This window comes from Thermobia domestica, chromosome 1 (assembly GCF_964235325.1).
Source record: "Thermobia domestica chromosome 1, izTheDome1.hap1.1, whole genome shotgun sequence".
In the NCBI taxonomy this organism is placed as follows: Eukaryota; Metazoa; Arthropoda; class Insecta; order Zygentoma; family Lepismatidae; genus Thermobia; species Thermobia domestica.
In genome coordinates, this window is record NC_137454.1 from 261311303 (window position 1) to 261337375 (window position 26073).

General features: G+C 33.9%; 1 protein-coding gene and 1 non-coding gene across 3 annotated transcripts in view; one reads left to right on the forward strand and one right to left on the reverse strand.

The window, feature by feature from the left end:
* Cad87A (cadherin 87A) overlaps positions 1-26073 on the reverse strand; it is an 890323-nt gene that overhangs the window by 649517 nt on the left and 214733 nt on the right. The window lies entirely within an intron of this gene.
* On the forward strand, positions 9470-9544 carry TRNAR-UCG (transfer RNA arginine (anticodon UCG)). Its single transcript has one exon. It is a non-coding gene; the product is annotated as a tRNA-Arg (tRNA).

A 26073-nucleotide genomic window follows, 5' to 3' on the forward strand; every position in this document is an offset into this window, starting at 1 on the left:
ATAATAATAATAATAATAATAATAATAATAATAATAATAATAATAATAATAATAATAATAATAATAATAATAATAATAATAATTTACAGGTGTTATAAAGGTTAGTTGTAGCCCAAGCCACCAAACCAGTATACGCCACTGAATCATTCAATATATGTACATATACACATGATTCAATATTATACCTTATATTATACCAGAAGCTTTAAACTTAACACGATCTCATATATTTTTTAAAAAAGTCGATTTGAAATTTTGGACGTTGGAGGAATATAGCCTTATAACTCATAGTCAGAGGATGATATAGAATATATTCACACCGACACACATGTGAAGAGGGAAGAAATATTTTGTCACATTGAAGCATCCAATAGAAGCAAGAACATAATGGTCTATTCAACTTACTTTATTACTCAAATGCACTAAGTAAATTATTCAAAAACCACATTTCCTTCAAACAGAAAAAAAAAGAAAGGAAAACGAAATGGACATCTGATTCAACCAGCGGCTACAACTCATGTTTCATGGCAATTCCGATAGCAACGGAATTTCTAGAAGTAGAACTGTAACACTAGAAACATGAGACACAGCTGAAATGTTCTTTCTTTCTACGATGAAAAAAAATCAAAACGCAGACAATCCCATGTTTCTTCTATCGAATACAAATCCCGCATTAAAGAACGTCTTCCTTACAGAGTGTGGTAAGACATCTCGCCTCGGAAGTCATTCAAATTCAGTGTTGCTAACTTTACCTTTCTATGTATTTTCCCATTTATTCGCATAGCGGTCTCCTTTTAAAGTACTACACGTGCAATATTCTGCTTTCAAAAACAGTATTTTTAATGCTGTTTCCATAAATATGTACATTAATGAAATGTGTAAATGAAAGAAAATTATTTCAAAACATGTTTATAATGTGCTATTACTTAATGAAAATTTGTAACCACAAAAAGAAAGAACAATTTATCTCAGTTGTTAGTGTTACTCGTACAATATACATCTACTCGCTTTGAACTCATTAATTAAACTTGTAAAATCAAAACAAGGCTATATTTATTTCGATTTCTCAGCGACGCTACTAGATCATGAACATGAACAAACTTCGCGCACACATTTTTGTTGTTGTTGTTGTTGTTTCCTGTGTAGCAGCTTTTACTGTGAATATCTAAATATTGATTGATTGATGCATTGTGAGTTAAAATGAAGAATAATAACGTAGGTCTAATAAACGTAGTTTTGAAGGAATGAGATAGCCAAGGAACTGATCAACTTTTCGGGTATAATATTTGCTACTCCGAAATATTGTGATACGACTAGCACATCCAACCGTAAATTAAATATTCAATCGTAAAACGTGGCCAGGAGAAAAATTTATAAAGATGCTTCAAATTACAGACTAGGAATTGAAAGATGCAGATGTAAAAATGAAATACGTGGTATACGAAAACTCAAAAAGGTTATCAAAAATTAAGTAGAAACTGCTTTAGAAATTAACAGATGTGGAAAGTTAATTAGGTTTTGCGTGAATCGGGCTGTAGAAGAAGTACAGTAATAGGATGCCGTGAATAGAACACAGCTATGAAAAATGGATTATCTTATTATTGAAAAACGTAGGAGGAGATTAGGGAAAGGTAAGTATGGAAGCAGGACTGTATAACGTATACGGATGAGTGCAGAGCCCCGGTATGCGCACAAAGAAATTAAGAAGATATACAGAACAAGACAAAAGTTCTGTGAAAGAAAATGTGACAGTGAAGAGAGATCAGGAAGAGAATCAATATCAACATTACACATAAACAGAAAACAGTATTCTTATATACGTACTTGTTTTGTGGTGCTTGAACATTAAGAAAAACAAATAAATATGAAATATATTTAGAAAATAATCAGATACGTATACATTTATAAAATATTATTTAAATAACTGAAGGACAAAAATTAACTGATGTATTGACCACACTGAACCCTAAGGCATGAGTGCCAAAATCAGCGGGTCGGCCTTAGGTTTTAACAGGTTTGGAGCAAGAGGTTTAATTTACTAAAGATATTAATTAGTGTTCCGAAGCATTGATGACACGGAGGAACCGCAATTCTTTAATTGATTAGCAGATAAGTTACTCAGAGATGAACATAAGATCAAATCTCACTCTTTTTAGTTTAATATATAGCGTGCCCTTACAACTAAGGTTGAGAAAACAAGGGATGCGTATACTTAGTTCTTGAACAAAAGTTTTATACACTTACATATTTACTACCTACTTACATATATTTCAGCGCGAATTTTATCAATGTTACTGAGACAAATGTGATGATTCGGATTGCCTAAGTAAACCTACAAACACTAGATCTTGTTAATTGAATTTACTACTTAAAAACATTGTCTTTCTTTTAAGTGTATACAAAAAGTTTGTGACGTACATTGTGACGGCACGATCTTATCTTTTTTAAACACTGAAAATTCACACTTCACTTTAATTTTTAATGACACACGAAACTAAAAAGGAAATATTAGGAATTTCACTTGGTACAAGGTGATTTGTTGCAAAATTTATTTTTTCACTTGCTCGGGAACAATGAATAAAAATACCACACGAGCGGAATAACATACCAATGTGGAATTTCCATAGAACGAAACTGGTGTAGACATGATCACTAATTCATACTGGTTTTAAGCACTGTGTTACGAAGTAAGCGCCTTGAAGAAGCACATAAAGATACGTATGTAGACTTATGTCTAATTCAAAAACGGCTTGCATTAATCGTGAAATGTCAGAGAACAACAGATGGGTGAATGAAAGCTCAGTAATTCTCTGACTGCTAGAATGGCAAAACAGGATGAACATTTTTGTATATAGTATTATTGGTTTACTAGTAAACCCACACAATCTGATCTTTGGCGTATTTCTCAAAATAACTTGATATTAGCATGAATACAATTCATTTTTTGTAAGGTTACGTTTCTCAAAATGCACAAAAGTAAATGATGGGTTTCAAGCTCATACAGCTACTACAGTTGTTGAAACAGAAGTTATGCCCGGGTGACTATTACACAGTAGTTTTAAAATAACTTATCAAGATCCATTGGTTTCAAAGTTTCATATAGGAAATTGCTTCAAAAAATGATTCAAAAATATTTCTTTAGCTTTTTACCGTATTGCACTGATGCCAAACTTAAGGATGACGATAAGTTTCGCATGCTATGTCACTCTCAGATACCATACATAGGAAGTAAATTCTACAGTATGGTAGAGAAAACAGCAGAAAGAAACACGTAATCATTAGAGCAAATATTGCACTCCTACACAGAGGCAGCAACTTGAACTGAAAGCACTGAGATTCATGATGCCCCTTTCACATTACAGAAGAAGTGAAATGATTCTTAAAAGGGTGAGTGATCACCACGGAAAGCGATGCATATTCAAATCGGGGAACGTGCAGGCCAGTCTATTCTCCGAATATCATCTCGTTCCAAGAATTCCGCTACCTGTGATGTTTGACGCAATCGTATATTATCATTCATAAAGAAGTTGGAGACGACCGCACCTCTGAAAACATGAACGTGCAGAAGAAATACATTTCAGAATAACTCGTACAGGTAAGTGTACCACGTTAAAAATGTGTAGGTCGGTATGCTCATGCGACATTATGCCTCCCCACACAAGAACACCGGACCACTAAAACGATCATGTTTGGTAATGTTTCTAGGTTCATTGTGTTCCAACCTCTCGCTAGACGAGTTGATCTCTAGAATTATTACCGAAACTCAATCTGCTCTTATTGGACAAGAGAACGTGACCCCATTCCTCCTCGGTCAGTCTTGTTGCTTTTGACACCACCGCAAACGATGCTGTAGATATGCGAGTGTCAACCAAATATAACGTAATGACCGTCGGACAAGGATACCACCCCAATCCTGTCGACGTGCAACTGTGGAGCATGAGATTGGGGCGACTTGCAGTCCAGTTAGATGTATCTGAAATTGCACACTCTATTTGGCGTTGGTACCTTCTTGTCTGTTTCGCAATGCAGCGGTCGTTCTCTGCTGTAGTTGAACATGATTGAAAACCACCTCTCCTTCGCACAGCATTGCTTGTGGTTTAGAGTGCTCTTCATGCGCGTGAAACAATGCAATATGCAACGTCAAACTCCTTGGACGCAGTCGTCACACTTGGTTCATTTTCCAGTTTACTGAAGATTTTTGCCTGTGTGAAACCACTCAAATGTTGTCTCCAGGCACGAACATCACTGAGGCAATTTAAAAGTCTCCTGACTGGCAACACATCTTGAGGAAGCAGACTTATTCGGCGCTACGATCACGCTGAGGTATGCAACATCTTGCTACATGTGCAGGTGTAGATGACCCCTAGCAACATGACGCCCCCTAGCATATTAGCGACATTATCAAAGCCGCTCAATAGACATTATATTCTTCGATTAAAAACTAGAAACCGACTATAGTACCTGACTTCTAAATTTGCTTGTCTGACTTGTGAAAATACCCGATACGTTCAAGAACAACAAATTACATAGGCATAACATTGACATATGTGTCTTGTAACTTGTGAAGTATTAGAGTTGCTGTTTAGAGAAATATACCCGGTTGTAGTTAAGGAGCCGCACTTCCCGTTTAGGGAAGGACGAGAAACGCCGTACTTTTAGGAATTATTCATTGACTATCTAGGATGTTAAAAAGTAGGTAATAGACTGAGTTCTAATTAGTTAATGAGTTATTAACAAGAGAAGAAGACGTGCCTGTATTCCGCTCTCGTTGTGTTTTGAAGTTTGTTTATTTACTTTGACGAGTAGCGTTTTTCAAATGTTCGATGCAACGTCACTGAATGAAATGATTGGTATACGTGGCGGAGGAGTAAAGAAGAAAGCAGAGAAATATGGCGATGGACAAGTTTGCACGTGGTGTCGTGGGTTTGAGTTGTGCAATTGTTTGTGTTCTATATATTATATCATTTTCATGTGTCCTGAGCCTCTAACTCCGAATACAAATAGTGTGAAAACAAATCTACTTACAACAGGCGAAGGGAACATGGGGGTGCAGTGATGGTAAGAGAAAGAATATTTATTTGTACTTACTTGTTAAATTAGTTGCTTTGTGGTCGTTTTTTGGGTAGTCCGTTGAGATCTGTGATACAGCCAATAGTCAGATCGAAGGAAATGTACTTGGTTCTTCACATTTGTCCCTGGCTTGGATCGTCCCAATAGTCGTACAGGGCACGTATTTTTGTCTCGGCTCCTGGGTTCCTTTGTAAGGGTCCCAGTTGTCGGAGCACATTTATTAGAAGGTCCGGGTGTAGGACGTTGACGTAGCCGAAAGTTGTTAAGACCATTCGTTCATGGTAGTTAAAAGTGCTTCTCCAGAAGGCAGTTCGGATGAATTGCGGAAATTTCCCTGCGGGTCCGATGACGTTTTGCAATTCGAGCCATAGGTTCGTTCTTCGCGGTGCTGGCATTGCTTGTCATTAGTGTCGGCGAATGGAACTTGTACATGGGTCTGCCTACATTGACGTAGTTGCCCTTGTACTTAACCCTTAACGAGTTTTCGTTACCATTTGGCTACACATTTTTTGATCTTACCTATTGCGTTTGAAAACTATTATTTTTAGGTATTGTTCCTTGTGGTTATTTGTGTACATGTTTTCCGCGATCCAGAGAAGCTATTGCCTCATGATGACAACTCTGGTAAATTTTACGCGGAAGGTAGTCTGTGGATATGTTTTGCAAACAGAGCCGGAAACAGAAAAAATAGTGAACTGTTAAGGGTTAAGGTGTTTTTCTAGGAATATCTGTTTTTTTTTATATATCGTATGGGAAGAATAATAATGTGCCCTTGTACTTGGTGTATGACTATGTGGGTGTATGCCTGTGGGGGGATTTGAAAACATATCGCATGTCCCGTGCACGTGGATACTTCTTACTGTTGCACTACCTACAAAAATGATTCTATTTGATGTAGAAGTGGTAATACAACACATAAGAAACGCAGATCACGGTGTATTCTCACTCCATGTTGGAATGTGAATACAACATAATCTGAGTTTGTTGTGCGTTCTATTACCACTTGTACATGATATGGAATCATTTCTGTAGATTGTGCAACAGCAAGAAGTATCATCGTGCAAGGGAGATGAGAAGTAGCTGTTCTTAACTATTACCATATACCCTTTTGGCTCAACTCTCGCTGTACTTAGAAGCTGGAAGTCTACATTTCAATAATACGTGAAGTATGTAGATCTAAGACATATAATGCGTTTTGTTTTTCTTTTGCTGTGATTTTTCGTTTATTTTATAAATTTAAACTTGCTTTACTGTAAGATTTAGTATTTAGCTTGTTAATATAAAAATAATGTAAAACTATGTACCATCGAGGTTTAGAACACATAGCTACGAATTATTTGATTATTGTTTTGCGTAGAAGTAGTAGGAGTAGACTTTCGATGGCTACTTCAGTTCAGAAACTGTCGCGATATACCATCTTTTTAATGCTCACCACAGTGATAATGTAAATTCTTGTGTAGGCCTATAACATCTGCGTTGTCCTAATCTTCTAATTATTCATTTTTGTTAACTTCGATTACAAATGGAAAAGAATATAAAGATGTATACATGTGAAAATTATCTTACTCATGGAAGAATAGGAATCAGCAAACCCTAAAATGTTACTATTTCAAAGTTTCAAGAGTTAACTTTTATTGGAATTATTGAGCAGAAACTAACTCTTTCTACTTATGAAAGACAAAATGCTAGTTGTTTTTCTAAAAAATTTTTTACGTACTTTGGAGTTAAAGTATGTTTTAGTTACTATGATATATTTTCTCCGATTCTTTGAGTTTTAATATAATCATTTTTAGTGATGGCCAGCATCATGAGAATTCGATGACCTGGAAGAAGTAAGATGCAGCGAATTTTGGTTAGAAAGCAACTGTAGTTGATGTGCTGACATCACTCAACTAAAAGCTGGCTAGCTAGCCAGTGTATGTCATGCGCTGTAACATCAAGAAATGTATTTTTTTATACTAGTTTTATCAAAATCTATACTACATTTTTTCTATTTTATATTTTCTACATAAAACAATGTAAGACCTTCGGTAGCATAGTCAGTAAGGCTACCTGCCAACTGGGTGGCCCAGTTCGATTGCCGATGGGGATGTGAATATTTTTTCGTTCTACCCGCTCTCCAATGCAGCCTTGAAATTCGCTCAGCCTGAAGCAATCCGAAATGTGCTGCGAAGTGCCAAATCAAGTATGTATAACTTTTATCTCCACACAGCCCTTGGGCCTTCATCGCCTGTTCCGAAAGAGAAGCAACCTCCACTTTTTACTTAGGCTACCTAAAGGATGTTTATAATTAGCATGGCCAAACTTCATGATAAATGATAGGGAAGAAAAATTAGTATAAAAATAAATGTGGCGAGACACAAATTCGTTTAGGAGCTATGACGATAACAACGGTTTTCAAAAAGATGTAACAATAAACAGCATTTTTTAGAAAAAAAAAAACATATGAACCGACTTCAAATAAAGCACTAAAAAGCAGAAAATAATAAAAGCACTAAAAATAGAAAGTAATAGTAATAGAGCTCGTAAAACAGACAATTATTTTTCACTATTACATACAAACAAAAATTGAAGTTGTGCAAACCCAAACAAATTAATACTTAATATAAAATTATTTAGGTATTAATTCGTTTCGCTTGGCACGACTTCAATAATAATAATAATAATAATAATAATAATAATAATAATAATAATAATAATAATAATAATAATAATAATAATAATAATAATAATAAAGGTAATAGTAATGAAATATTTTGTTTTCTCCCTACGAAACAAGCACACACATAAAAGCGGTGTATGTATTGTAGAATTATACGTGAACATACACAAGGTATTAATACTATCAACTGTTGAGGAGTTTCATGGTCTAGCTTCAAACACTCTTATCAGATTCTGATAAAACTTTATATGTGCAATCTCCGAGAAAGTATACTTTGTAAAACTTACAAAGAATAATCAATATCAGTACATTCGTTTTGAACTTATCCCTGAACATACACGTAAGTCGATTAATTAAGATATTTACACTGATAGCCGGTGAGAACCTTTACGGTCCAGCTCCGAAAATTACCATCAGATACTAATGAAATTTATACAGGAAAGTACTTTTTACTGGTGAAATTTATACCAGAAATGTATACTCTTTCAAACGAAACAAGAATCATTAAAATCGGTGCATCTATGTCGAAGTTATTCGTGAACATACTCATATTGAAATCATTTATTTACGGTTTTCACACTGCACTCGTTAAGGTGTTTCATGATCTAGCTCCGAAGATTCTCACTACATCTATGTCCTAATGAAATCTATATGGAACCACCGGAGAGTACTCTTTTAAAAAATATTAAAATCGTTGCACTTATGTCGAGCTATATGTACACATACACACAACAATACTGTACGCTGGAACCGCGGTGGCTCAGTGGTAGAGCGTTCACCTCTGGTGCATGGGGTCCTTAGTTCGATCCCAGCTAGCGCCAAGTGAACTTTGTGGTGGACAAACACCGTGTGCATGGATTTTCTCGGGGTTTTCCCGTTTCCTACCCTTAATTCATTCATTTCTCATTATAACCGATTCCTTTAGCCTAGCCAGCATAACCGTGGAAGGTAAAACTTAAAAGATTTCATTTCAATATTGTATGCTAACCTAGTGTATATGTATACGATTTGATTATCAATATTTCTAGGTGTTTTATAAGAACCTTTCTTGGGAATAGCTTATTCAACTAGTGGAAATCAGACCAAAATATGACCAACCGTTTTCGATATAACTTCGAACATAGATTCACATGAGTTAATCTAGGAACCTTTTTTATTTGTTTGAAGTCGGTTAAAAATAAATTAATTTACCAATAGGAAATAAACATCAAACAAAGAAAACCTTAGTCGTAGCATCTATATTTTTTTAAAAAAAATAACAGTACTAACATATATGACTGTTCATTTTGTTTACAGATACCATATTTACGGTAGTATAGCCTTTTCAATTTTTTCAATTTACAACCGTAATAAGCAAAATTTACGAATCTGCGAAAGAATAGTGTATTAAAAGATTTACACAGTTCGTGAATAATAAAATATCAACAATTTGGAATAAGCTGTTGTTTAGATTGAGTATTGAGAAAAAGTTTAAATTTGTTTTCCATAATATAGAGATGCAAATGCTCAGTAAGAAATTCAGGTTCGTTGTTTTGGCGTAGTCCCGACGATATATATTCAATATTTTCTTTGTGAATACAGGGAAAAACGGACTATTGTCACTGAAGAAAGTTTATGGTATTGCAAGCTAACTAGAAGTGTAAATTAATCACCCAACCTACTTACACATTTTTCAAACTGAAATATCTAAGAAATAATATAACAATTTCTTCCAAATTCTTTAATAGTTACACGAGTGGCCCCGCGTAGCGTAGTCGCTAACGCTCTCGCCTTCGGTGCGAGCGGTCCCGGGTTCGATTCCCGGTGGGGTCACTCGGTCGAAAAAGTGTAACACGCTTTTTCAGGCCAGCCACCCTGAATGAGGTTTTCCTGGGTTTTCCTCATTCACACCAGGCAAATGCCGGGGTGGTACCTAACTTATAGGTCCCAGGCCACCTCCTTCCCTCCCCAATCCTTTCTTCCTTCCCTTTCCCCGGATTGTGTGCTCGCCGAGGGACGTCATCCCTCAAATCGTGACGGGCTAAATGGCCTTAGATGCCGAAAGCCCAGAAATCTAAATCCTAAATCCTTAATAGTTACACGAGAAGACACAATTATTCAACAGATGCTATCAACTTGTTGGAAAGGATCCTGGTTCAATTCAACGCTAAAGTAGTGCTAAACAATATCATGTCAACAAATGATCTCTGGGTCCACTAACTTCCTCTCATTTTCTAATTAGTTCAACTCTCCCATTATTCATCATTTGTGGGCTGCAGGAAAATAATATGGAATGTTAAAAATTTCATTTCCCTGCAGTAACAATCTATCACTTAAAGAAATACAATAATTAAGTTGCTGGTGTCATTTATTTGACGATAAACTAGTCAATAATAAATAATAACACAAACAGTTTTTCCGAAATGCTAACAAGTTATAATGAACATTTATATATATAACTAACTGTAAGCAAGTCATTGTTGGATCTCACTAATGAAAAGACTAAGAATCCGTAGTTGCCGACTCTTAATTCAGAACACTGATTAAAACAGAGAAAAAAATCGTTACTTCATTCCCCGGTACTTATTCTTTGCTGCTATATAAGCCCGCATAGCAGTGAGGTAATGTAGATTGCATACACTCACAGCGTTATCAGAAACTGCGGGAAACTTGCATACGTTTCCCCATACATTTTCACCTCCTAAATCTGACCCTCTGGGCCGAAAATCGAAAAGAGGGCTTCGTACAGGAATAGATCTGGTGAAAATCTACACATGTACAAAATTTGGTAGTTCTAGGTCACTCTTTTCTATGTGAAAAGATTATGACAGACAGAAAAATACACAAATATTATCTTATTATAATAGTATTGATTATTTATTTTTTCCCAATACTTTGAAAAGCATGAAATATAAATGGGCAACAAATGAACACTCGAATGCCGATTAGGCTAAATGAGACGGTGATTATGAGAAATGAATGAAATGGTGGAATGAAGAAAGTGGGAGAAAACGGGAGAACCCCGAGAAAACCCACGCACACGGTGTTCGTCCACCACAAAGTTCACTTGGCGGGAGCAGGGTTTGAACCCGGGACCCCATGCACCAGAGGTGAACGCTCTACCACTGAGCCACCGCGGCCCCGAAATGAGGACGAATCAATCCTTTTATTTTTATCATGTGATCATGGAATATGAAATATATCTCAAACAATCCAATTAAATTATGTAAACTCATTAAAAAGAAGTCAGGTTTAGTCTTCTATATGCTATTATGATAGGTAGTTTGTCAGTACCTTGTTAACGTGGAATTTATAACGAAAAATTAGGCCATGCTTTTCGCCATGTTTATTAATGCCACTATTAAGTATTAAAAATATATGTCGAATCGTCTAATTAACGTCGAATCAACTACATAAGCACCTAAGAGAACGAATCCCGAACCCGACTCTTTCGATGGCATCGATTCGTAAGTATGTGGTCAACAGACGTATTTTCTATGCGCCTGGGTGCAGGATCGATCAAGTAAAGGGTACACGTCTCCGACAAATGCTGGAGTGATTAACTCAAAAACAAAAGCAAATTTCGTTTCATATAGCCTCGATGCTGAAAACATGTATTAAACTGTAATAAATCTATCGATTAACCGATTCAATTGAGAAGTGAAGCGAGATATAAAAATATTTGAATTCGTGGTCTCTCCTTAAAACAGGCTAATGGAATGAAGAGAAGTACTAGTTTCCCTATACATAGTCCCCACAGAACAGTTCCAAAGATATTACTGAAACTCTAACAAAACGCGATCTTCTATTTTTCCATTTTCTGACGTAATATGCCTCTTTCTTTCTCTTTTATAACATAGTGTTGTTCTAGATATAGAGAGATGAGTAAGAAAATAAAGTATTTAAACGATTTTTAATTAACAGGATTTTATTCAGAAGTTTATTGAAAGTAGAAAACAAATACTCATGTTCTCTAGTACTCTCAGTCATAAAATCATGAAGTACTGAGTTCACAGTCAAATAAATTAATTATTTAATTATATGGCCAATGGCAGTATTAAACACGAAAGAAATAGTTCTTACAGTATAGTGGAGATATGTATAAATATAATGTTACTTAGAAATATTGTATATCTCTGAGCCGCCTATTTTTATATGTGCTCTGTACTCTTCAGAATCAAACGATGGAGTTTCGTTTGTTAGTCGACCGTATGAGAAGATAAAGTAGTAAGAAGGGACATAAGGGCTGTTTCTATAAGAATTATTTGTGATTACATTCTCAGTCAATGTCCGATGATATTCTGAATTATTGTATTTCGACGCAATTAACGCACTAGTCTCTGGGTTGGATGAAATTTCGTACCATCATCAGAGACAAGCATACAAAATTGAAGAAAAATCGGATCGGTAGGAGTGGATGAAAAATTCATTACAAAATTTTAACTCAAACAGACAAACAAACTATTTTTAGATTGAATAAAATTGTATGAAAATAATTCAAAATGTACATGTACGATACTATATATTGAGTGAGTGTATTTTCGATATATTTTCGTACAATTTTATTCAAATTAGTAAAAATGAAAATATAAATATGCATTACGATATCGTATATTGTATGATTATATCACATTATTTTCATATGATTTTACTTAAATTGGCATGTCTGTCTGAGTTTGAATTCTTCTTACATGGTATTTACCCATTTCTACCGATTCAATTAGTCTTTAGATTTTATTACGCGTGTACGCTATCCCCTCCAGTCAATCGCATCTTTTCCTTTGCAAAAACGCATATGAAAAATCATTCCAATATGGCAACATTGTTCCAATTCAGTTCTGTTCTCTTCAGTTCTTTCTCTTCATCTCTCTTTCTTTTCCTATCAGCAACGAGGCTCCCAAACCCCCAACAACTCAAAGACTGTCTGTGTGCCTTCACCATTCCAATCCATTTCATCGATACGTCATTAAAATTCTCAACCACGACACTCACAGAAAGAGCATACTACTAGTTCCTTTCTTTCTCTCTTCCTCAACCTCACTCTACTTTCATGTTGCATCACCCTTGACGCAAAAAGTTCTCATATTACACACACACACACACACACGCACACACACACACACACACACACACACACACACACACACACATATATATATATATATATATATATATATATATATATATGTAATTTCATTTGGAATGCTTTATGAAATAAAAAGCGAAAAAAGAGTTTACTGTCGTATGAAAAAGAAACGAAGTTACAATTCGTATGGTGTAAGGAATCATATTCTCCCTGTGTCGGAATTCATTACTGGTTCATCGACATGTGAAAAATAATGAAGCTTCGAAGTATTGTGGTTTCAAAAAGCAAATTACTCAAAAGAACACATACTAAAAAATGCAGGAAAATGTAAGAGGAAAGAAAAACAGAATAAATGTGAAAAAAGTAGAATAATCTAGACTTGCATCTCTCATAAACTACTGTCATTATTTACATTATTCCATTTTTCAGTAGACTCATGCTTTTTAAAAAGAGATGAGCTCGAACTTACACGCAAATATGCAGGCAAGAAAAGGAAGGAGGATAAAATAATAAAATGTTTACAAAAAAGTAAATTTCAAGAAATAAGTAAATTGCTAGAACAGTAAGGTAAGCAGTAGAATATGAGGCATTGTAATAATGGCATTGTAGTTGTAAGAGAAGAATTTAAAATATTTTTACGAAGTACAATCAAATTCTACGCTGATGAGAACGAAACAAGATATTCCGTACTACGTAGAAATGTTCTATTATTAAACAATGAAGTGCACAATAAAAAAAATTTACATTTGCCCCCCAAAAAAGTGTCTATCCACCACACATTCGTTTAATAATTTGAGAAAGGATAAACCAATTTGAATAATTTTTCTTGAACACAGAGATGTACTAATTTTCTGTTGTTCCTGAAATCTGCACTCAAAGTTTCCGGTCTCTAGAAAAGGTTTACTTGCTTTGTTTCTAATTTATTCTACTTATTTATAACATTATAGTTTTAAACTTTAGAACAGTATTTTATTTCCTTTTCTTTTATATTTTGTTATTTAGTTCACGATTTTAAGTTTCGCGTTTTAATTTGTTCATTAATTTCTAATTGTAACTTTCCTTTTTGTTTCACTGAGGCAACTCGGATAGAATTAACATTTCGCACTGGGGGACAAATAGCACCGCTGTTGAAGATTAAGTGTCAATCATTCAATCGAGTATTTCAGAATTTATATTACCTTAACGCATCGAAATATGGAACAATTGGACATACGTAACTTTCTATTCGTTTTAAATCTACATCTGTTAAATGCTCGTAATTTTCTTATTAGTAATCAGCAAACTGAACGTAATATGCTAAAAATTGATTTTAAATATGAGAGGAAAACGAAAGTATCTTTCGCCAATTTAGCACAAACAGGGCAATTTAAGTTCTATGATATTTTCCACGGTTCATCAAATACTCTGTGTTTATTTCTCGACGGCAAAACTCACTAGTGAACAAACACTTTTTTTGTAAACACGTCTGCTTTTAACAATTCTTTTTCAACCATTATACCTATTAGACAACACAAAAAGTATCACCTGGTGATTAGTGTTTATTGATATTTCTATTAACTCAACTCATTGATCTATTTATTTTATATACAGGTTTCACTTTTGTCAATATGAATTTGTTTGTAGATGTAATGGAGTCCAACGTACCTGAAATGATACACATAAATGGTTGAGTGTAAATGCCTAACACTTTAGCTCGGAACACTGATCAGACAAGTATTCCTGCAACAAAAACAATATGGTATGAAGAAGAAAAAAAAACAGAGAACCATTTTGAAGTAGCCCCTACAATTTATTCCGAGGAAGATTCAACACTGGTAAAACAAATGGCTCTTAATGGATTTCTTTCTCTGCCAATCTAATTTAACTACGATTATTATTACCCACTTCTCTCGAGTCTTGAGTTATAACATTCTGTCAGCCTGATCAATGGTTGCATTTTTACTTATTGAATTAACAATCAACATTTTATAAACTTACAGGAATTTTCCGCGCATGTCACAAATCTTCTGGATACGTTACATTACACTACGTTACGAGATGAAACTGGATACAGTTAGCTAAGGATAGAAGTCAGTGGAGAGCTTTCGTGAACGCGGCATTGAACCTCCGGTTTGCATAAGCCATAGAGTTAGTTAGTTAGTTAGTTACGAAATGAAATCTTTCAGTATTACTTCCGATGATTATGTGATATAGGCTAAAGAACACATTAATGATGAGGATGAATGAAATGGTGAAATGAAAAGTGAAATAAAGAGGAGAATCCCGAGAAAGCCATACATACGGTGTTTGTCCATCATAAATACCACTTGGTGCGACATGGGATCAAACCAGGGACCATGCACTAGAGGTGAACACTATATCACTGAGCCACCGCGGCCTCTGTACTCAAATGAAATTTAATGATGAGCACATATTGTGACACTCCGCCACATTAGTATATTTTTCCCCGATTGCTCATCTAATATTAATTTCATGTCTCTTATCTCTGTCCTATCATCACTGCAGTTCACTTGCCAGGAATTGAAAAGTTCCATGTACTATATTTCTTCGATACACTCTCTCTTTCTTTGTCATTTAAGAGATTAATAATTGTTTATTTAAGATTTCCATTTATTGATTTTTCTCTTCTTACATCTTAATTTCCTCCATCACTTCTAACACAGGCATAATAAATAATCTTTTCAAGAATAACTATGCCTTTCCGAAAATTGTGAATTTTTAAAGGAAGTTCAGACTAATTCATAAGTAGTTGGACGAGACTTCAAGCTACTTTACAGATGAAGCCTACATCACATAAATTCAGGCAAGCGATCATCAAAGATATCAAAACTTCAATTTAACTGTGTTTCTATGTATATAAAGGCGTTAATTACTCCTAGAGATATACCTCGACTTCGAGGGTGAAATGTTGACCTTTATACGCAGTATTTGAAAACATGGAAACTTACGTTGTCATTATGGGATGGATGATAGTATGCATTACATGTATTTTCGAAATCTGTAAGTTTGGTTTATATTCACAAAATATGCTACAAGTACTTCTGCACAACCTTATATAATATTACTTCTGAAACTTGGAGAATAGAAGAGGAGGTCCTCGAGATTTCTGATTGACTATATATAGATTATTTTCTAAATGTTTGATGTTTATCATTGCTCTCAACACTATTATGTAAAAAGTAATGAAAGCGTGCTAAAAAGAATCAAAGACTAACACTCAACTAACTTTACTTTAATACACTCCAGAATGGTGTGTATAACAATTATGTATAACTTATGATGTAATGATAATAGTTTTGAAATTTTGTTCAACTTTCCACATGTACTTTAATGTCAAATGTCACCTTTTATACAATATTAATTTAAAATGAACCAAAAGATTAGAGTATCACGGTGTGTATTGTAAAAAATAAAACGCTAATAATAATAGAAAAATAATTAAGAGACTTGAAAAATATGAAAATTAGCCGTGCGAACAAAAGAGGTCGTTATGCATTTAACAATTAGTATAATTTATCAAGATTCATTTTGATAGCTAATTAGTCCTTGGTCTATTCATTTCTTTTTCTTTTCAACCCCTTTCTTTATTAATCTAATTTATTTTCCGAATTATTAAGACAGCTAATGAAATTACATTTTAAAGCCTTTACAGCCTCAACTCTTTTCTGAACGTATCTTTGAATAAAAAAATAGGTGGGAAGAAGAGGAAAAATACCTAGAGTTTAGCTTTAATTAATATTTCTCCGAAGTATGTCTCCCGATAACGGAACCGAAAATTTCAACTTGGCGACCGACCGCTGGTTTCTCTATAGAGCTTCTACACAATGACAAAGTTTCGGTGCACTGTAATTTAGTTTGATACGGCTAAACAAAAAGAGAAGTTTCCTTGTTTCTACAGACTGCATTGGGTGTGAGGAACTCCCGTGGTTTTAACATGTATACGCCCTATTTAAAAGCATGTACTATACATTAACAAAAGTTCAAGAACTAAATTAGTTGGATTGCTACATAGTTGAATTCTTTTATTATTATAATTTTTGTAGAAGATAAATAGTACTATGTATATTAATATTTTGACGCTAACTTTTCATAATTAAATTAATTTTTGAAACAATATTAAAGTTGGCTTTCTACATCAATGAGGTCACAGCTAAGTGTTATGTTGTTTAGGATAAAAGATTATCACGAAATAATTATTGGAATTATACCAAGATAGGAGGGAACTGAATCCTCCTAAGGAAACACATGCCTATAGTGTTTATTCTTCCCGGGATTGAATTTGAGACCTTATATCAGTAGAGTCATTTCAGGTTTTGTTTTAGGATGGTCAAGGCAAGACTCCCCCACCGACACACATAGTTGCACGTTTTTGCATTAATATTAAAGCATTGATAAAAATGACGCACCTGCCTTATGTACAAAAGTGTTGTATCCTGAAATTAGCTATCTTGTCTCAAATACTTATATGATGAATAAACAAAGTGATCTGATGAGCTATGCAGTCATGTTAACTCAAATGCACATATAGTACTATCTGTTAATATTAGCCATTTGTATAACTTTGTCACCAATCTGTAATTATTACTGTGTAAGTTCACCACTTGGATAAACTGAAAATTTTGTGTGAAATCAGAGGTAGCCAAAGTACAGAGGCGTTACTGTATTACAAATAACTCATAGTTCAGAATATAACATCAATTTAAATAGATTACTCTTATATATTCGATTGTCTCGGAGTACGATCCAATGGAGGCACTTGCTCGTGCGGCAATGACTTTTCAGGTCTCTTGAACCATGGAATTATTTAGTTAAATAATATAAAAAATATATCTCTATTTAAAATTCCTGCTATATGTTTAAAATATAACTGTGAAGGTATCATGACGCAATCTATTACAGTTACTTACTGGCCACACTGACCCAGATGACTAAATATTTTTACTTTATTTTAAAATACATTTTTCAGTCTTTCAACTCAAAATTACCATGTTTGTTTTAAAAGTCCGCTGACACATTAAAAAATGTAGCTAAAACAAATTCATATGACCAATAAGAAATATTTAGGAATTCAACTACATATTATTCACTGTTTTCTGTTTATCTACTGCTTTTTGTTTGGTCAGTGAATAAATGACATGTTTCGATATCGGATGTTTAAAAAAATCACAAGGATAAACTTTTTTAAAAAAGAAAATACTGAATGTACTGTACGCGTAAATGTACATGTATTTTTGTTGATCCAGTGGAAAATCTAGTGGGAATTGATGTTATGCGAAATCCATCTACCATACAAATACGCAATTCAATCCTAATGGATTATTTTTCTTTTTTATGTACACTAACACAGTTTTTTAAAAAAAACTTATACAAGCTGCATATACTTTTTAAATGTTAAATTGATAAATAATATTTAATACAGAGACATTTTTATGGTTTCCATTCTAATGCACTTTTGAAATGTAGGACATATCCACGCTAGTCTTTATGAAAAGTATCTGAATGAACTACATATGTTCTTAATACGAAGGAATTATTATTATTATTATTATTATTATTATTATTATTATTATTATTATTATTATTATTATTACAGTAAGAGATTCGGTACAATGGAAAAGTTGCTTCTGAATAGCGGACATTCTCAATAACGGACGCGGTCACTGAAAACTATTCCCAAGCGCCTATGTAGAACTTCCAAACAACGGACAGCTAGGAATAAAAGTCTCCGTTTGCTGGAATTTCAAACAATAACGGGCAGGATTTCTAACATTATAGCTTATTGTTGAATAATGCATTGTATTTATTTTGTATTCCGTTTATTTCTTTTTATAAAGTGCAAATTCCGTTTTATTTAGTAGCAATGTTTAACATAGTTTGAACAATGTAGTGATATCTCGTGCATTTTATCTTCGTCTGGCGACAAGTGATCCATTTGCAAGACGCAGGCATCGAGTACAGTTAAATATAAATGAAGGACCTGTACTAAAATTTCCCTTTACTGTACTTATGAAACTGCATTAGAGTACATTACGTATGAAAATAAATAGCAAGGTAATGTCGCCTAAATTCGTGCGTACATTGCAGTATTTGTGTGTGTGTGTGTGGGGGGGGGTGTTGCAACCTAAGATTTTTCCGAATAACGGACGTTCCCCGTTATTGTCCGCTATATAGAAGTTTCACTGTACTTGTATTGACAAATTTCTGTATATTTACATGAAAAATATATATTGATCGGAAAAATAGATATATTAAATTCTGAAATTGTAATTCAGTGGTTCTAAAGGAAAAGTTGTGTAAGTGGAAGGACAACACATTGAAAAACGAAAAGGAAAAATAATCCATTTTAATGAATCTGTATATCAAATACACATAACTGGTATTATAATTAACGTATGTATAAAATTACAAATTTAAGAATAGGATTAACATGAAACATAATGAAGCATCACTAAATAAATCATTTGGAAATGCAAATTGGAAGAGTCAAGCAATGTTTGTTTCTTTAGAAATGTATTTTAAGCTTATGTCACTCGCTACGTAGTTCTAATACAATAATACTGGGAGGCCAGGTCAGGAAAATAGCATTTAACTTTATTTATACATTCATTATTCCGATACACGTACGAATATTGATGTATAATAGTTTTTGTTTAATTACTTTTTCTTTACAGACACTGGTAATGAAGGCAAGGTGCTTCAGACAAGAACAAAGTAAGTGGTTTTCAAAACATTACTGGAAGACAAGGAGCCGAGTGTGTATGCAGTATAACAAGAAGCATTCAACATCCCTCTAACACGTTTGACAATTTAGAGACAAACCTGACAGAGATAAGTTTCATGTAATAGGTTCAGTGGTTAGTCTAGTCAAACCTGGATGCTTTAGGACATCTATGACAGGAAACAATAAGATATAAGTCACTCTATTACTCCTGAACAATCCAAAAAACTCTTTCAATGTGCATTCTGGCAGTTAGCTACACCAAGAACGACCTCGCAACGCTTAATGCGTAAGTTGATCATGAAGCTGTACTATTCAAAATGTTTAATATAGGCTTCTGACGAACAATCCAGACCGTAGGATGCATAAGAAAATGTCTAAAGAACTGTACTGTTTTGATAAGATAACTTCTTTATATGAAATCTATTTCAAGATGTCAGAATAGGCAAAAATTACGCGTACCTAAAAGATGAAAATTATCATATGACTCTTACATCTTTTTATCATTGTATTAGAAATAATGTCCATCAAGGAATCAGAGTCAACTCAGAGCGTGTTGTAGGGCAACCATTGCTCATGTGGGAATAAGTGTTACGGTAAATTACAATGCAGGTGAGAATTTAACAGATAAGTACATTCTGTGAATATTTAAATAATTTAGACTTTATAAAGTTAATTTGCGATGTGTTAAAGAAGGTATAATGTTGCGTAATTTTGATATTACTTAATAGTACGATATGTAAGATTTGGCTTTTGTTTGGACTATCTTAGTAAAAGCAGAACGTAAACCTGTGGATCTGATATACGGTACTTCCATGCGTACTGCTTGTGTTTGTACCTCTTTTTTAAAAAAGAGTTTAACTTTCCACGCATATTCACTGAAGCCAAAGGAGGCGGGGTAATGTTGAAATGGATCGAGCCAGGAACCCTACGCCCCAGAGGTGAGTGCTGTACCACTGAGTCACAGCTGGCCTTTTTCACCGCTAATAAACAATGTTGGATATAATAATTTTTATTATTTCCGCCATATGTTTTGCATATTTCAGAACGGTAACAATATGTGGACATGTGCGATTTGGTGGTGCTACTCAGGAGCAGGTTTGGCTTCGACGAACAGTTTTTCTAACAAATTGGGATACTCGTCACTTTGATTTATCTATATAAAAAAAAAATGTTTAACATCATCTCACAGCAATACACAGGCTATATGATATCAATGACTGGGTACCACCTCGCCTGAAACCTATTCACCATTTTGCAGGGGGGAGGAGAAGGGTAGGCGTAGCGAATGACAAAATTTTTGAAAGGAAACGACGAAGGAGCTTATCCCATAATAATTTCACGAGTGATGTTCACTGGAAATTGATTTTTGTCGCAGGTTCCAGACACGTTCCAGGAATGTCGTAACATTGAGTTGCACATTCTTAACAGTAACCATATTAAATAGTGCAGTAAAGTCCATACTGCTACTGGAATAATACGCACAAAAATAAGAGCTAATAGCACCCTGTATGCTGTTCCTCATATATATATATATATATATATATATATATTACATTAACAAGTAAGGTCTGCAGAGTTATAACAATATTATGAACTTTACACAGTGGATTTTACAGAATCATCTTCTTGCTGGTTGTCAAGAGCATACCGTATAAACCTTGCATTTTATTATGATTCGTTAATAGGTGTATGTTATAGAGTTAATACGAAGGTATCAAAAGCTAAATCCAAATTATTCCAGAGATGCACGAAAATACGGTACTATGACTTTATATTCTCCGGAAACGATGATATTGCTACGCCCTAAACAATGATAGAGATTTATTTCAGAAAATTAATAAACTTTTCTGTTGTGAGACAGCGGAAACTTCGTCCATTCCTTTTCTCATTTTCATGTGGTAGATATGTCTTATTATCTGCGTGATATGTTTTGATATTATACTTACTGAGAATTTCAACGTTAACTACTGCATTTCTTCGCATTTGTATTTTTAATAATATTAAAAGAAATTAATTCGTATCCATTGAGCATAAACTGTTTACTCATGTGTATATAAATGTTTATGTGCAAATGCTATGACGTTAAATCCTTTGTATGAGCTCCTTCGTGGCTAAGCGGTTAGCATACGCGTCTTTGGCGCGGGAGACCCGGGTTCGATTCCCGGCGGGAGCTCGTGTGGTTCGGATTCCACGTTAATCAGTAGGTCCACGTCTCATATAGCCTTACTGCTGAAGGGGGCGTTAAACTCAACTCATTAAATCCTTTATAACAGTGAAATATTCATATCATTTGGGTTAGCGTGTTTTAAGACGCACGCACACACACAAGAAAAAATGCTCTGAGACAGTTACCGTTATAGATGTTAGACGACGGAGCATCGAAAAATGAAATATAGCGAAAAGAAATGTTAAACGATGCGACAAACATCTAAAATAATAACCAAAAATAAAGAAAAACTTATATCTTTTTAAAATTTGAATTGAGAGCTACTACGAGATACATTGATAATAAAGGTAAAACAAGATATCGCAGAAATATACGGTAATTTTATTGTACATATCCCACATACAGTACAATCTACAAGAACAGAGAAAATAGTTCTTAAGATTCTATATATTATTTTATTATATATTAAGTGTTGTTATGTTGAACATGATCATTTCACACTTTCACTGCCATCACAGGTAAGTGGGCTAAATACGTTTAGATTATCTCTCACTACAGCTAGTGATATGGAAACTAGATGTATCATTGTTGCCGCTGATTCGAATATTTGTATCGTTTCTTTTGCGCTCTTTTTTAAGCAACCATATAAATTAAAAACTATGAAATAGTTGGTTGATTTGGAGTCTCTTAAAGCACCGAAGCTATATGAGACGTAAACCTGCAGCTTAACCTGAGATCCGAAGCACATGAGTGTTCACTGGGAATCGAAACACAGTGTTCTAGCGCCAAAGGCACGTACGCTAACTATATAACCACAAGGACGTTCTGCAAAGCTTATATTTTCAAAGATTGCTATGAGAACCTCCCTTTGCCAATTACAATCAACGTTCTATACATTTGGGCTATACAAAGGAAGAAAGATGAAGAGACAGGAATTGAAGGTCTTGTGGTTGTGTTGTACAGCTATCCTTTGAAGAATCAATATTGCAACAGATGTAAACAAAAATATTTTGTTTGAAGTCAGAGATCAATCAAATTAATTCTTTTCTCTTCGTGGTGACGAAAACCTTAAAAGTTCTGTTGTCTAAAAATGAGGAATACGAGAAGAAAAACAGAGAGAGAGAGAGAGATTAAATTAAATTCCTTTCGACCAGTCACTGATTAAATCAATGGATGTGATTTGGTTTTCCCTAACGTTACAACCCGGCCTGGAAAAAAAAAATGTTTGCTTGTTTGGCAGAATAATAAAACATCAAAGAATCCCTAGACATGCTTGCAATTTTTTTAAAAGTATTTTCAGTAGTAAAAAAGGGGGACAGAATAAAATTTGTTTCATTAACTACAAATACAAACTACGAACGTTTCAATAAAATTGAATCTAATATTTTCTACATAAATTAAAAACAGAGAGACGAAGTGGAAGAGAAAAGGATTCAGTTCGAGAAATTAGAAATAAGTCCAGCCCCCCGTGATAGAAACAAATCTCGACTGCAGTTGGCTTTGTGTAAAATGTGGTTCTGATATGGACTAAGTGAAGAGAACGCAGCACCGACGGGCACGCCAATGAACACCATCTCACAAAATGGATTTTCTGCATGAGTTATCATTTCATTTCAATGTCCTCTCGTCTTATAAACGTTATATTGCTCGAAGCTAAAAGCTCAAAAGCGAGAGACAACTGCCCGCCCGCAATTAACTTTCTAAATTGGTTGACTTTTCGAACATTCTATTTTCGTATTTTGAATTACAAACACGTCTTTATTGCGTAATTACGCTCAATACAAAAGTACAGTCACAGTGACGTTGACGCAAAAATTTCATGTAGTTGCTCAAATCTAATTTAGATAAGCGAATACATACTAGATACAGATCAAATAAGGTTTCCAACAGACAATTACAAATTTATAAAAAGGAAACACAATAAATAAAGCAGTAATTTCATGAGGAGTTTATTAGTTAAACGAAATAAATAAGATTTTTGTTCATTGAACACCTATTCTTGAAGTTATTTGTTTTGAAAACTCACATAAAATAAAAATTACAATACATAAAAGTAACAGAATTATACTACGTTACTTTCTGAGTACCGTGTCTTCTTCAGATACGTTTATTGCAATCACAACATCGTCTGAATTTTACTCAGGCTGTTATACTTTTATACAATACATATAAATATCAGTAGTAACATTTTCAGTGAAATAAAAAATTATAGGTAACAGGCTTCTGAAACAATTTCAAGCCGCTTAAAAACGCAGTTGAATACTTTCCTTCTGTTAATATTTATTATAATTACTAGAGACCGGATGTTAGGTAAAATGCCTATTCTTTAATATTAAAGATATTATCAAAAATAACGTTTCACAGTTTATATGGGTAGTTATAGTTTCAATTTAAGCCAATTTTATTTTGCCTATTTCGCCCATTCCTGCCTAAATAATTGCTTTAATGCCTAATGTTGAATATTCTATGCATTTTCTTCAAAATAAGACTTTATTAGGAAATATATATAAATATATATATAATTTAGTATTCAAGAAAGGATTCTGCCCCTTTCGTGAAATACAGGGTGTTTCAAAACAACACCGACAACGCTTGGGAAATGATTCCTGTCATCAACCTGGGTGTACAAATACTTCCTCTTGGAGTTACAGTCTACCGAAAACATGAAAAAAAAAATTAAAGGTCCATAGCTCCAATACAATGGGACCTATCGTAGTTGGATCAAGACTTCGCTTAGGAACTAGTAAGTGCTCTTTCCAAATATCCATGTTTCAGAATCCTACGTGTACTTCCGCAACAATTTTTATAGAGGTAGTTGGTAAGTACTTTAAATTATACGTTCGTAGGCAAACTCCACCTATAAAAATTGTAGCTATGGATCTTAAAATTATTTTTTTTCATGTTTTTAGCAGCTTAAAACTCCGAAAGGAAGCATTTGTGCATCGAGGTCGATATCTTGGGGTCAGGAATCATTTCCCAAACGTCGGTGTTGTTTTGAAACACCCTGTATAAGTGATGTTTGTAGTGATAAGATTTCATAAAACTTTGGACTACCATGTGTACTGACAAAGTGCTGTAAAACTTTCGACTGCTGTGTGTACTGATAAAGCGTATAAAATTTGGACTGTTATGTGTACTGATAAAGTGCTATAGACAATGTATTCACCAAATATATATGAAATATAGGCCAAGCTTCGTTTTTATATATACAGTAAAAGAAGATATTAACAAACAGGTATGTTTCCATACTCTTTGAACATTATCTATGATTTGAATTTATTTTTTAATTGTATTGAGTATTTATCTTCATTATTTCAAGTTATATTTTAGTGTCTATTTTAATGCCTAAACATCCGGTCTCTAATTTTTTATTATTAATATTATTAGGCCTATTATTATTATTATTATTATTATTATTATTATTATTATTATTATTATTATTATTATTATTATTATTATTATTATTATTATTATTATTATTATTATATTTCATGCAGAAAAGCACGATTTACAGTACATATTGGCTCTGGGTTCGAGGATCCCCCTTTCCCCTTACTACTATAACTGTTAATGAAGCATAGTGAGCCAATTGTTTAGGCCATTCCAAGAACACGAATATACGTGGAATGGATCAAAAGATAAGTAGCTATATGACGATACTATTGAAGGACAAATAATTTAGTTGTGAAATTTATTTTCTCCGATATTTATCTTGTAATCCTCTCAATGCACAGAGATTAGAGATTTTATACTTCGTCATTCAATCGCTTTCGTAATTTTCACAACGTTAACTCTTGAGTTGTCAACAAAATTATAGGAATCTAAAGAGTAGAATTCAGTATTATATTTTTGGATCAAAAGATTCAATATATTTCAATCAAAAATTTTCTTGTAGGCTTTATATCTGGAGAACTACATATAGTGTAGCCGAACACTATCAGTGAACTCACTATGATGTTCTTATTTCGTAGAAAATACGAAAACTCGATTTAGGAGCTCCTCGAAAATTTTATGGGCCCTGATCCAATTGGCCTAAAAGATCCAATATATTTCAATCAAAAATTTTCTTGTAGGCCTTATATCTGGAGAGCTACATATACTTAAGCCAAACCCAATCTATCAGTTAACTCAGTATGATGTGCTCATCCCGTAGAAAATACAAAAACTTAATTTAGGGGCCGTTCAAAAATTTTGTGGCTCCTGATCTAAAAACTAATTATTGGCCAAGATCGCAATCTTTTGATGCATTTTCGGTTTTCTTCAAATTCTCATTTAAATTGAAAATAACATAGAAAGGGATCAGTCATTACAGTAAGATGCATTACTAGTTTTAGATTGAAGGTTACAGATAGCAAACTGAAATGCAATTAATTAAGCGGCAAGTTTTT